Source organism: Giraffa tippelskirchi, chromosome 2 (assembly GCF_054371585.1).
Source record: "Giraffa tippelskirchi isolate mGirTip1 chromosome 2, T2T-mGirTip1v1.2.pri, whole genome shotgun sequence".
Lineage (NCBI taxonomy): Eukaryota > Metazoa > Chordata > Mammalia > Artiodactyla > Giraffidae > Giraffa > Giraffa tippelskirchi.
Window position 1 is genome coordinate 78016183 of NC_137276.1, and position 12823 is coordinate 78029005.

General features: G+C 43.1%; 1 protein-coding gene across 4 annotated transcripts in view; it reads left to right on the forward strand.

The window, feature by feature from the left end:
* Positions 1-12823, forward strand: part of RASGEF1A (RasGEF domain family member 1A) — a 182918-nt gene that overhangs the window by 32076 nt on the left and 138019 nt on the right. For all 4 annotated transcript variants that reach the window (XR_014076558.1, XM_081569127.1, XM_081569129.1 and 1 more), the window contains one exon: positions 9298-9449. The gene's annotated coding sequence lies outside the window, so the exon portion shown is untranslated. The remainder of the gene's footprint in view (positions 1-9297; positions 9450-12823) is intronic.

Sequence of the window (12823 nt, forward strand, 5' to 3'; positions counted from 1 at the left end):
AATAAGAGACAAGTTTCATATAAAAGGAAAAAAGAAATTTAGGAATGTCCTAACAGATTAGTTCTTGTAAAAGATTGGTTCTCAACTAAAAAATTATAGGAAGAATAAGACTTAGGTAGAAAGTCTTTTCTGTGTCAAATTTGTTGAACATGACTTTCTACTTAAATCACCTGGAGGGATTTTTTTGGGTTTTTTTGGGGGGGCATCACTTTATTATTATTATTTGGCCAAATAGCTTGTGGGATCTTAGTTTCCCAATCAGAGATTGAACCCATGCCCTCAGCAGAGAAAGCACAGAGTCATAACCACTAGACTGCCAAGGACTCTCACCTGGAGAGATTTTCAAACATACAGATACTCAGGGTCTCATCTGGAAATACCTAGTGCAAGGGACCTAGGACTGCTCTGAGAAACTGATGCTTTTAAGAGTCTTGGAGGGACTTCTCTGGTGGTGCAGTGGCTAAGAATCCTGCCAGTGCAGGGGACACAGGTTGGATCCCTGGTCTGGGAAGATTCCACATGCCACAACTACTGAAACCTGTGCACCTAGAGCCGGAGCTCCGTAACAAGAGAAGCAAGAAGGGCGTGCACTGCAATGAAGAGTAGCCCTCACTCACTGCAACTAGAGAAAGCCCATGCACAGCAACAAAGACACAGCATAGTCAAAAAAAAAAGCAAAAAACCAAAAAACAGTGTCTTAGAGTCTTTCCATTTAATAATAGTGACTCTAAGTTGGCATTTCCTTTTCTTTCCAAAACCAAATAAGAACAAATATGGTCTTCAACTGAACTAGGGAGAGCTGAAATGCTGAACCAATCAAGTAGGAGAGGAGCCATCCACAGGGCCAGGAGAAGGAGGGTGCAGAATGGGCTGCAGAAGGAGTGGACATCCTGCAGTGCAAAATGCAGACACCTCTCTTGTGAGATCAGGAATGAAATGCAGCTACCTTCTCTGCAGGGAAAAAAATGAGTGGGTGCGAATAAGGAACCACATGCTCAAGTCACATAGAAGATAGTTTGGTGGAGAAAAGGAGTGTGGGGAGTTTCCCCCATGTCTCCCACTGTCCACTCACTGTTGGTGAGAATGACAAAAATATGAAAGGTGTGAAGGACATAGAAGAGTGAGCCATCTCTGAGAGTTGGAGCATTGTCAGTACAGTCACTTTGGAAACCAGTGTGCAGGGTGGGGTAGACTTGGGGCCTGTCTCAGGTCCTAGCAGTTCCTCTCCAAGAAGCATAGCCCTGCGGGACTCTTGGAAAGGAGTCCCAGGGACCAGATGATTTTGTTCTAGGTAGTCTAGATGGATAACATCGCAGAGCCTGGGACAACACAAAGGTCCTTCAACAGAGGAATGGAGAAATCAGTTGTGTACAGTCAGTAGAGTGGAATGCCATTCTGAAGGGAGTGTAACAAGTGTCACCACCACCTCCAATGTGGAGCCATCTCTCAAGTATGATGTTGACTAAGAAAAGCATATCAGGGACTTCCCTGGCAGTCCAGTGGTTAAGACTCTGCCCTTCAGGGGGCATGGGTTCTATCCCTTCCAATGGTTAGAAGACACATCATTCAAAAAAAAAAGCAAATCACAGAAGATGATATAAAGCATAAAACTGCATCTTTGAAAGTCCAAGTATATATGATACTATTTAATATAATGTGTAGACATAAAAAAGGACACTGAAAATCTACGAAGAATAACAGGGATTAGTAAGCACACATTTAGGGTTATGTTGCTTTAGGGTGGGCGCCCTGCAAGGGCCCCAAAGATGGAGATTTTGTTACCTGAGTTCCAGATACACTGATCTTTGTTCTATTTTCTTTCTTTAATCTTACATATACATTTTATATTTCATATATTCTCTCAATTTAATTTTTCAAAATGCAAAAGAAACAACTGCATATTAAAGCCTTGACTAGCCCTGGGCCGTCCTCCATGTGAACCTTCTGCAAAGTGCTGGTTCAGAAAACACCTCAAGGGAGATGAGTTATCAAAAATGAACCAGAAAAAGATCTATACAGAGATATTACAAGGGAAAGGGAAAGAAGGGGAAAAAACAGTTGACCAAGAACTCGCAGAAAAACACTGCTACAATACCAACAGAAAGGAAGCCCAGCACTTCCCATGAACATTTACTGAGGTGCATGTCTGTGTGTGTATGAGTGTGTGAAAGTTACTTGGTCGGGTCCAACTCTTTGCAACCCCATGACTATAGCTCCCCAGGTTCCTCTGTCCATGGAATTCTCCAGGCAAGAAAATTAGAATGGGTAGCCATTCCCATCCCCAGGGGATCTTCCTGATCCAGGGATCGAACTGGGGTCTCCCGCATTTTAGGCAGAGTCTTTACAATCTAAGCCACCAGGGAAGCCCTTACTGAAGTGATCACTTCTAAAAAACAAGACAGATTCTTATAGAAATACAAGAGTTCTAGACTAGATGGTGGTCTCTTTCAAATACCTCAGCAAAACTGAGCATGGAACTGCAACCTGGTCCTGCCCTCTGCCTGCGTGTCAGGGAGAATGAGTATGTTCCCAGGGACTAAAACTGACCTGGGGAACTTCCCTGGTGCTTTAGTGGTTAAGAATCCGCCTTGCAATGCAAGAGACTCGGGTTTGATCCCTGGTCAGGCAACTAAGATCCCACATACCTTGGAGCTACTGAATCCCTCTGGCTCTGGAGCTCTTGCACCATGAGAGACTCCCTGCACTGCAGCGAAAGATCCTGCAATGACACAACAAAGATCCTGCATGCTGTGACTAAGCTGACACTGCCAAATAAATATGAAAAAGATGAAATAAAACTGACTTGGGAGAGTTTCTTAAGGATCTCTCCAGTCTCCCATATATCCTAATTGAGCCACTTAAGCCATTTCGAATGGTGTCTATTTCATTTTTAACCCCTGTCTTTCAAACATTCCTGTATGTCAGGTGTTGTGCTAGGCGAGTTGTGTTCTAGAGCCCTTGGTGTCTGGAAGTGGAGATGGCGATTAGATGGTGCCACAGGAGGGGCTATCTAGGGCCCCTCTATGCAGAAGGGTCTAACTGCTCTAGGGGTCTGGGAAATTTGCCAGGGGAAATAGCATCCCAGTTGGGGCCTGAAGGAGGAGTAAGAGTCAGCCAGGGAAGATGAAGGGTGGCGGGTGGGAAGAATGTTCCAGATAGGGAAATAGAATATGCAAAGGCCTAAAAGAGGCAGAGGGTGTGGAATCCTAAAGGAGAGGCTTGAGTGGCAGGCCAGGCCCAAATAGGGATGCCTTGTAGGCCAAGTTAGGGAATGTATTTGCTGTCTTATAGGAATTGGAAAACACCATTTTAAGCAAGGGAGTTATATATCAGACTGGTATTTTAGATCGCACATGTGGCACAGGGCAACCAAAAAAAGAAGTATTATCTTACATTTATAGAGGTCAGAAGTCCACCATGGGCTTCTCTAGTTGTATTTGCTAGGACACAAGTCTCCTGTGGCTCCTGCATTGCAAGAGGATTCTTTACCGGCTGAGCCCTCAGGGAAGTCCATCTCAAACTTAATACATCCCAGATAGAACATCTGATTTCCCTACAACGCGTTATCCCAGCTTCTCTATTCCAAGAAATGCACCCTTTCCACTCATTTGCTCAAGACAAAGACCTGTGAGTCTTTGCCCAACCCCACTGCCAGTGCTGTGGAATTTACCCTACAGGTGTATCCACATCCATGTCACATAATTATTGTCATAGCAGTGCTGTCCAACAGAACTTTCTGAGATGATGGGGATACTCTGTCTCTGCATTGTCTAATTTGGTGGCTACTAGTCTCATGTGGCTGTCAAGTATTTGAAATGTGGCTAGTGTACCCAAGGAGTGAATTTTTAAGTTAATTAGCCACATGTGGCTAGTGCAACCATATTGGAAAGCGCAGGTCTACTGTGACTCATTTCATATCCTTTTCTGTTCTCAACCCACTCTACTTATCTTTTCTCCCCACTTCTCTACCAGGATTTCTTTTCTCAAGGCCATCAGTGGTTATGCGTTGTCAAGTCTGGTGATCGTTGTTCTGTCCTTTTTTATCTTACTTCTCAATTGCTATTGACCCAGTTGACTAGACCTGCATTTTTTTTTTGGCTGCGCAGCATGTGGGATTTAGTTCCCTGACCAGTACTTGAACCCGTGTCCCTGCACTGAGAGCACGGAGTCTTAATCTCTGAATGGCCAGGGAAGTCCTGACCAGACTTTCATTATAAAGTGTTCTCTACCGGGGTTCCATGACTCTTCTGTCTTCATCCTTCTGTACCATTGTCCTACTCCATCCCTGTGGCTGGCCTCTTCCTCTGCTTGAACTGGAAGTGTCTGAATGCCCCAAATGTCTATCCTGTACCCTTTTCCCTCTATCCACCTCTTTCCAGGTGCTCTCACCCAGTTACCAAGCATTAGATACAGTCTATGTACTGATCAGAATCCACTCTGTGTCTCCAGCCCGTCTTCTCCACTGAGCTCTGAACACTCATATCCAATTGCCTACTTCACATATCCACAGAGATTTTCAATAAGCATCTCAAACTTGAGCTGCCCTCTTTGCCCCTGAATTATAGCAAAAACTTCACCATTGTTCCCTCTCTTGCCACCCTCACCCCACACCACTGCATACAATGTACAGCAGCCAGAAAGAACTTTCAAAATTGCAAACACTTTAGAAAATGTTTGGAAAATCTTCCAATAGCTTTCTCTTGCACTTAAAATATGGGATCAGTGAGTCTCTCTGTCAACCCACTTGGGAATTTCCCCACCTCTGAGTTTCATATAACATGAAGTCCTGCACTATTCTTATTGTTTAAACCTCTTTCATTTGGATTTACTGTTACTTGAAGCCAAACACATCCTAACGGATCCAGTGATCAGTGGATCCTCACTGAGTGTGTGTGCTCAGTCGCTTCAGTCGTGTCCAACTCTTTGCGACCCTCTGGACTGTAGCCCACCAGGCTCCTCTGTCCATGGGGTTCTCCAGGCAAGAATACTGGAGTGGATTGTCATGCCCTCCTGCGAGGGATCTTCTCTACCCAGAGATAGTACCTGTGTCACCTGCATTGCAGGTGGATTCTTTACCCGCTGAGCCACCTGGGAAACCCAGAGAACTGCATATTAGTAAATAAAAGTCCTCCAAGATGGCAGGCTAGGGTCCTAGAGAACCGTCTTGCTGGGCTCTGGATGGAGGGGGAGGTGAGGAGGTAAAGTAAGAAGACCAGTAAAAGTTATTGCAAAGATGTCCTGATTTTGGCCTGACTGGGGAGGAGGTGTGTTAATTTCTTCTTTCCTGCAGCCATTCACAGGTGGGCTAGATCAGGATGTTTCCTTTGATCTGAACAAAGATATTTTAGTTTAACCTTCAGGCATGGGGGGCTTCTCAGAGATGGGCCATCATTAAAATAAACAATATCCCGTTAGTGATTAACTTGTAGCAAAACCAATAGAAAACAAAGGTTAAAGTAAAAGAAACAGATCTAATATGGAGTCAGATTTGTTATTCCCTATCCTTATCCCAACCTAATTAATGAATTTTTAATTAGGTGAAGGTAAACCCACAGGCCTGGATCTAAATGACAATCAGTTCAGAATCATGTCAGAAAGTGAGTGAATTACCAAAATATCTTGTAGCTTTTCTTGCTGTATCAGAGGAGCTAAAGGAAGGCAGTTCTTTTTTTTTTTTTATTACTATTTATTTATTTTTGGCTGCTTTGGGTCTTAGTTGTGGCACATGGGCTCCAGAGTGTGTGGGTTCAGTTGCTGTATGGCATGTGGGATCATCCCTGATCAAGGATTGAACCTGTGTCCCCTTCATTGGAAGGTGGACTCCCAACCACTGGACCACCAGGGAAGTCCCAGAATGGCAGCTCTGAACAGGCCAAAAATAAAACTGGAAAAATCATTACCCTATAGAAAATGACTACAGGGTAACCATAGATGAACTTGTTTTAAATGATTTAAGAACAGCGAGCTGGTAAAATGTTCTGGTAGAGAGGAGTGTTATAATTGATGAAGGTAAATTCTAGCTCCTAGGAAGGAAGGGTCTGTCCAGAGTCCCTTAAGACAGTCTCTGCAGAACTTGAACCAAAATGATTTTCAGAAGTCCCCAAGTCAAGTATTTGTACTCTATTTATTTTTGTCAATTCATGCTTCTATTCAACTAACATTTCTGAAGCCCTACTATGTGCCAGTTACCATTCTAAGCACTGTGCACGTAGCATTGAAAAAAGTCCTTGTTTTTGTTTCTTCTAATGGAGGGAGACAGACATCAAAAACTAATTTAGGACTTCCTTCGTGGCACAGTGGATAAGAGTCTGCTTGCCAATGCAGGGGACATGGGTTCAGTCCTTGATCCGGGGAGATTCTGCATGTTGTGGGGCAACTAAAGCCCATGTACCACAACTACTGAAGCCATGCTCCTCAGCAAGAAAAGCCTCTGCAATGAGAAGCCAATGGAAGAGTAGCCCCAGCTCGCTGCCCCTATAGAAGACCCACGCAGAGCAACACAGCACAGCCAAAAATAAAATAAAGAAATTAAAAAATAATTTACCAGTGCCAAACTGGGCAGGTAGACGGAGAGCAGGTGTGATGAGGGTGGGACTCATGAAGGAATGGTTGACTCTGGAGCTTAGATCTGCAAGGGAAGGAGGAACGAGGAGATCTGAGGAAAGATGGCTCTAGACACAGGAAAGAGCAAGAGCGAGTCTCCAAGGAGGGGCTGCCTGATCTGTTTGAGAAACTCAAGGAGGTCAGCGTGGCCAGAGCCTGAGGAACAAGGGGGAGGTTAGCAGGTGGCAAGAAGGAGCCAGATTGCTGAGGGCCTTAGGCTGTTTTAAGAACTAGACTTGGACTGTGGTTGAGACCAGCTGCCACACCCATGAAGACTTTGAGCTGTGTCAGAATCTGACTTGTACTTGAAAAGTCTCAGCCTGGCTGCTGTCTTGATGGTAGGCATCAGAGTTCAGGGTGAAAAAAAGGGGGCTGGTTAGAGGTTCCCCTTGGATGCAGGTGAGGGGCCCTAGAGGCTTTGACCAGAGCAGTGGTGGGGGATGGGGTGAGGGGAGCTCAGATTCCGAGGACATAGAGCAGAGGGGAGTCACTGACAGGCTGCAGGTGGAGGCGGAAGAATGAGGAGAGTTAACAGTGACGCCAAGGCTTTGTCTTGGGAACTGGAAGAATGAGGTTCCCATTTTCTGAAATAGAAAGACCCCAGTTCAGGTTTTCTCTTTTCATCTGTAGTTCTCTCTCTTTCTTTTAGTTATTCATTTGACAGTGTTAGGTCTTAGTTGGATCATGTGAGATCTTTCACTGTGGCACAGGGACTCTCTAGTTGTGGTGGGTGGGCTCAGTGATTGCAGCGTGCAGGCTTAGTTACTCGATGGCATGTGGGAACTTATTTCCCTGACCAGGGATTGAACCTGAATCACCTGCATTGCAAGGGGAATTCTTAACCACTGGAATGCCAGAGAAGTCCCTGTCAGTCTCTTTCTGTCTCTCTTCCCTTGTAATGTATTGCTTACCTGTTGAAAAACTAGGTTATATGATCTATATGGTTTTCCACAGTATGGATCTTGTTGATTGTTTCCCTTTGGTTCATTTTGACGTGTTCCCCTTTCCCTTGTATTTTCTAGCAGTTGGCAGCTAGGACTATTCATTCCTGTGTGCTCAGTTGCATCTGATTCTTTGCGACCGCATGGACTGAAGCCCTCCAGTCTCCTCTGTCCATGAAATTATCCCAGAATTTGTACTTGAGCTGGTTGCCATTTCCTGCTCCAGAGGATTTTCCTGATCCAGGGATTGAACCCTTGTTTCTTGCATCTTGTGCATTGGCTGGCGGGTACTTTACCTATCCTTTAGGTAGGACTATAAGCTTGGTGAAACGCATGTCTGATTTGCTTCTGCACTGCTTCACTGTAGTGCAGGTACCTGCTCTCCTGTTCCAAAGCCACACCTCTTCTCATTTCACTTGTGGATGTGGTTAGCAGACATGAGTAATCCTCCTTGTGTGGGTACATGCTCAATCACTTCAGTTGTTTCCGATTTTTTGCGACCCTATGGACTGTAGCCTGCCAGGCTTCTCTGTCCATGGAATTTTCCAGGCAAGAATACTGACGTGTTACCGTCCCCTCCTCCAGGGGATTTTCCCCACCTAGGGATCGAACCTGCGTCTCTTGCATTGGCAGGCGGATTCTTTACTGCTGAGTCACTGGAGAAGCCCAATCTTCCTGAGATTCTACTAACTTTTTACAAGTTACAAAATGATAACACTCTAATTTATCATTTAGCCTTTATTTGTGAGCTGAAATATTTTCATAAAGGGAGTATCTAGTTATACTAAATATTTAGATATATTACACTTCATGTAGGTAACTTGGACTTAATGCTGTATTTTTTTGCCTTCATATACTATATTCATATATTCAAAATAATGTGTTAGTTACCTAGCATCTTTCAAAATTAAATTTTTTTTTTCAGTGAACTCATAGAATTAAATATCCTTGATGTATTTTAATTCATTGCAGGAAATTCTGATTCATGTTAATTAAAATCTTTCTTCTTTGACCCTGGGGATTTTTGAATGGTTGTCTGTCTCCAGTAATTTATTTGTTTCTAATATGACAATATGTTCCAGACCATTTTTACCATTTCCAGTCCTGGAATCAGCCATTTCTCCAGGAGCTTAGTTTTCTCTTACTAGAAAATGGTATTGAGGGGTGATAATCTGGTGCCAGAGGTTGGTCCTTGTTTGGGAACTTTGTCAGTGGACAGAGTTAGAACATATATCTACATTTTTAAAAAAGATAACATCATCATGGGTTTATAATAACACTTAAAAAATCTTTTAAAAAGTAATTTTATTTATTTATTTATTGACTGCACTGGGTCTTTGTTGCTGCTTCGGCTTTTCTCTAGTTCCAGTGAGCAGCAACTACTTCCATTGCAGCGGCTTTTCTTGCTGTGGAGCACAGGTTCTAGGGCACTCAGGCTTCAATAATTTCGGCACGTGGGCTCAGTAGTTGCGATTCCTGGGCTCTAGAGCACAGGCTCAGTAGTTGCGGGGTACGGGCTTAGTTGCTCTGTGGCATGTGGAATCTTCCTGACTGGGGATTCTTTACCATCTGAGCCACCAGGGAAGCCCATGAGAAGAGAGTAGGGATACTTTAAGGATTACTGTCCTTAACTGTTCTATAGCAGTTCAGGGAAAACACTGTAAAAATGAAAGTACATCTCACTTATTTTCTGACATTTGAAGATGCCTTTGCATACTAAAAACCCATCCTTGTGGCATTTTTCTCCCCACAGAGCACAAAGTATGGACCAGAGTGTCTCACTATGTGCAGATGTAGAGAACCGTGGTGGGTTACAACCCAGTGACCAGCGCATTTACAATGCCGCCTCCATGTGAGCAGGATGTCATTATTCTGGCAGGCTGTCGACGTTGTTGAACACCTCAGGTAGGCCGAGGAGGAGTGTTAACTTTTCATTACTGTATTAGCTGTTGATTGGAATGACCGAAACAATCCAACAGGTGTGGTTTATTCTCTGAACAGTCCAGTCTTCAAAGTGCTGGCAGCTGTGAAACTGAAATAGAACCTCTTGGTCTGTTTTCTGGGTAAGGAAGCTAAGAATGTATGATAAAAATTTCATTGTCTTTATAGATTTTTTCAATTTTTTATGCATATATGTGTATGTGAATGCTTCCAGTGTTTAATCATCAGTAATTGCTTTGGGCAAAAGTTTATTAGAGCTCCTTGTGAATGTTCAAGTAGTTCCCTTTGAGTTCTTCAGTTGTCTTTAGGCTGTCTGCAGGTAAATAGCATAGAGAATGGTGATGGAATTTAGAGCTCTTTGCTGTCTGTAGTCATTTAACAGTATCTGTTGGTCTCAAGAAATCCTCTCTAAATTTCTTTTTTCACAATGGCTTACTTTTAGGATGTGTATATGTATACATTAGGGGTGTAGAAAATAGAGAGTTACAAACAGTATGCTGGAAGTATCTTTATTGCAAGACCCATACATTCTGGGGTTCTTGGCAGTAAGTTCGACATGATGACAGAATACCGAATCTCTCCATCTCCAGTATAACATAGTGGAGATAATGTGCGTGCTTTGAGTCAGAGAAACATAGGTTCGCACTTTTCAGCCTTGCTACTCCTCGGGTGTGGCTTTGGGAGAGTTCCTTGAACTCCTCTGCCTCAGTTTCCATGTCTTTTTTTCAGTCAAATAAATATCATAATGCCCATTTCAGAACGATTGTGAGAATTTAATGTGGTAATGTACTTAGTGCTTATTAGAGGACTTGACTCACTTAAGGAGTTAATAAATAGCAAATGGTATATCAATTATTTTTTGTAATATTAAGCAACTTTGGAAGTAGCATTCTGTTAGAGACCAGTGGGCTGTTTGGAGTCAGTGTTGTACTGAAGTCAGCGTTGTAGGGATTTGCTTATAGAGAAGAGTTATAAGCAAGACAATTAATATTTTGAAGATTTAAATACTTTTTCTGTGCAAGTTCAGTTCAGTTCAGTTTAGTCGCTCAGTCGTGTCCGACTCTTTGCAAACCCAATGGACTGCAGCACGCCAGGCCTCCCTGTCCATCACCAACTCCCAGAGTTTACTCTGACTCATGTCCATTGAGTCGATGATGCCATCCAACCATCTCATCTTCTGTCGTCCCCTTCTCCTCCCACCTTCAATCTCTCCCACCATCAGGGTCTTTTCAAATGAGTCAGCTCTTTGCATCAGGTGGCCAAAGTATTGGAGTTTCAGCTTCAGCATCAGTCCTTCCAAAGAATATTCAGGACTGATTTCCTTTAGGATGGACTGGTTGGCTCTCCTTGCTGTCCAAGGGACTCTCAAGAGTCTTCTCCAACACCACAGTTCAAAAGCATCAATTCTTTGGTGCTCAGCTTTCTTTATAGTCCAACTCTCACATCCACACATGACTACTGGAAAACAATAACTTTGATTAGATGGACCTTTGTTGGCAAAGGAACGTCTCTGCTTTTTAATATGCTACCTAGGTTGGTCATAACTTTTCTTCCAAGGAACAAGTGTCTTTTAATTTCATGGGTGCAGTCACCATCTGCAGTGATTTTGGAGCCCCCCAAAATAAAGTCTGTCACTGTTTCCACTGTTTCCCCATCTATTTGCCACAAAGTGATGGGACCAGATGCCATGATCTTAGTTTTCTGAATGTTGAGTTTTAAGCCAGCTTTTTCACTCTCCTCTTTCACCTTCATCAAGAGGCTCTTTAGTTCTTCTTCACTTTCTGCCATAAGGGTTTCATCTGGATATCTGAGGTTATGGATATTTCTCCCAGCAATCTTGATTCCAGCTTGTGCTTCATCCATCCCAGTGTTTCTCATGATGTGCTCTGCATATAAGTTAAATAAGCAGGGTGACAATATACAGCTTTGACGTACTCCTTTCCCAATTTGGAACCAGTCAGTTGTTCCATGTACAGTTCTAACTGTTGCTTCCTGACCTGCATACAGATGTCTCAAGAGGCAGGTCAGATGGTTGAGTACTCCCATTTCTTGAAGAATTTTCCACAGTTTGTTGTGATCCACACTGTCAAAGGCTTTGACATCATCAATAAAGCAGAAGTAGATGTTTTTCTGGAACTCTCTTGCTTTTTCGATGATCCAACAGATGTTAGAAATTTGATCTCTGCTTCCTCTGCCTTTTCTAAAACCAGCCTGAATATCTGGAAGCTCACAGTTAATGTACTATTGAAGCCTGGCTTGAAGAATTTTGAGCATTATTTTACTAGCGTGTGAGATGAGTGCAATTGTATGGTAGTTTGAGCATTCTTTGACATTGCCTTTCTTTGGAATTGGAATGAAAACTGACCTTTTCCAGTCCTGTGGCCATTGCTGAGTTTTCCAAATTTGCTGGCATATTGAGTGCAGCACTTTCACAGCATCCTCTTTTAGGATTTGAAATAGCTCAGCTGGAATTCCGCCACCTCCACTAGTTTTGTTCATAGTGATGCTTCCTAAGGCCCACCTGACTTCGCATTTCAGGATGTCTGGCTCTAGGTGAGTGATACCACTGTGATTATCTGGGTCATGAAGATCTTTTTTATATAGTTCTTCTGTGTATTCTTGCTACCTCTTCTTAGTATCTTCTGCTTCTGTTAGGTCCATACCATTTTTGTCCTTTATTGAGCCCATCTTGCACGAAATGTTCCCTTGGTATCTCTAATTTTCTTGAAGAGATCTCTAGTCTTTCCCATTCTATTGTTTTCCTTTATTTCTTTGCACTGACCACTGAGGAGGGCTTTCTTATCTCTCCTTGCTCTTCTTTGGAACTCTGTATTTAAATGGGTATATCTTTCCTTTTCTTCTTTGCCTTTCACGGGAGACCCAGGTTCAATCCTTTGGTCGGGAAGATCCCCTGGAGAAGGAAATGGCAACTCACTCCAGTATTCTTGTCTGGAGAATCCCAAGGACAGAGGAGCCTGGTGGACTGCCATCTATTGGTTCGTACAGAGTCGGACACGACTCAAGTGACTTAGCAGTAGCAGCAGCCAGGTATTTCTTGACTTCCTACTTTTGCATTCCAGTCCCCTATGATGAAAAGGACATCCTTTTTTGGTGTTAGTTCTAGAAGGTCTTGTAGTTCTTCATAGAACCGTTCAATTTCAGCTTCTTCAGCATTACTAGTTGGGGCATAGACTTGGATTACTGCAATACTGAATGGTTTGCCTTGGAAATGAACAAAGATCATTCTGTTGTTTTTGAAATTGCATCCAAGTACTGCATTTCAACTACAACTCTTTTGTTGACTATGAGGGCTACTCCATTTCTTCTAAGGAATTCTT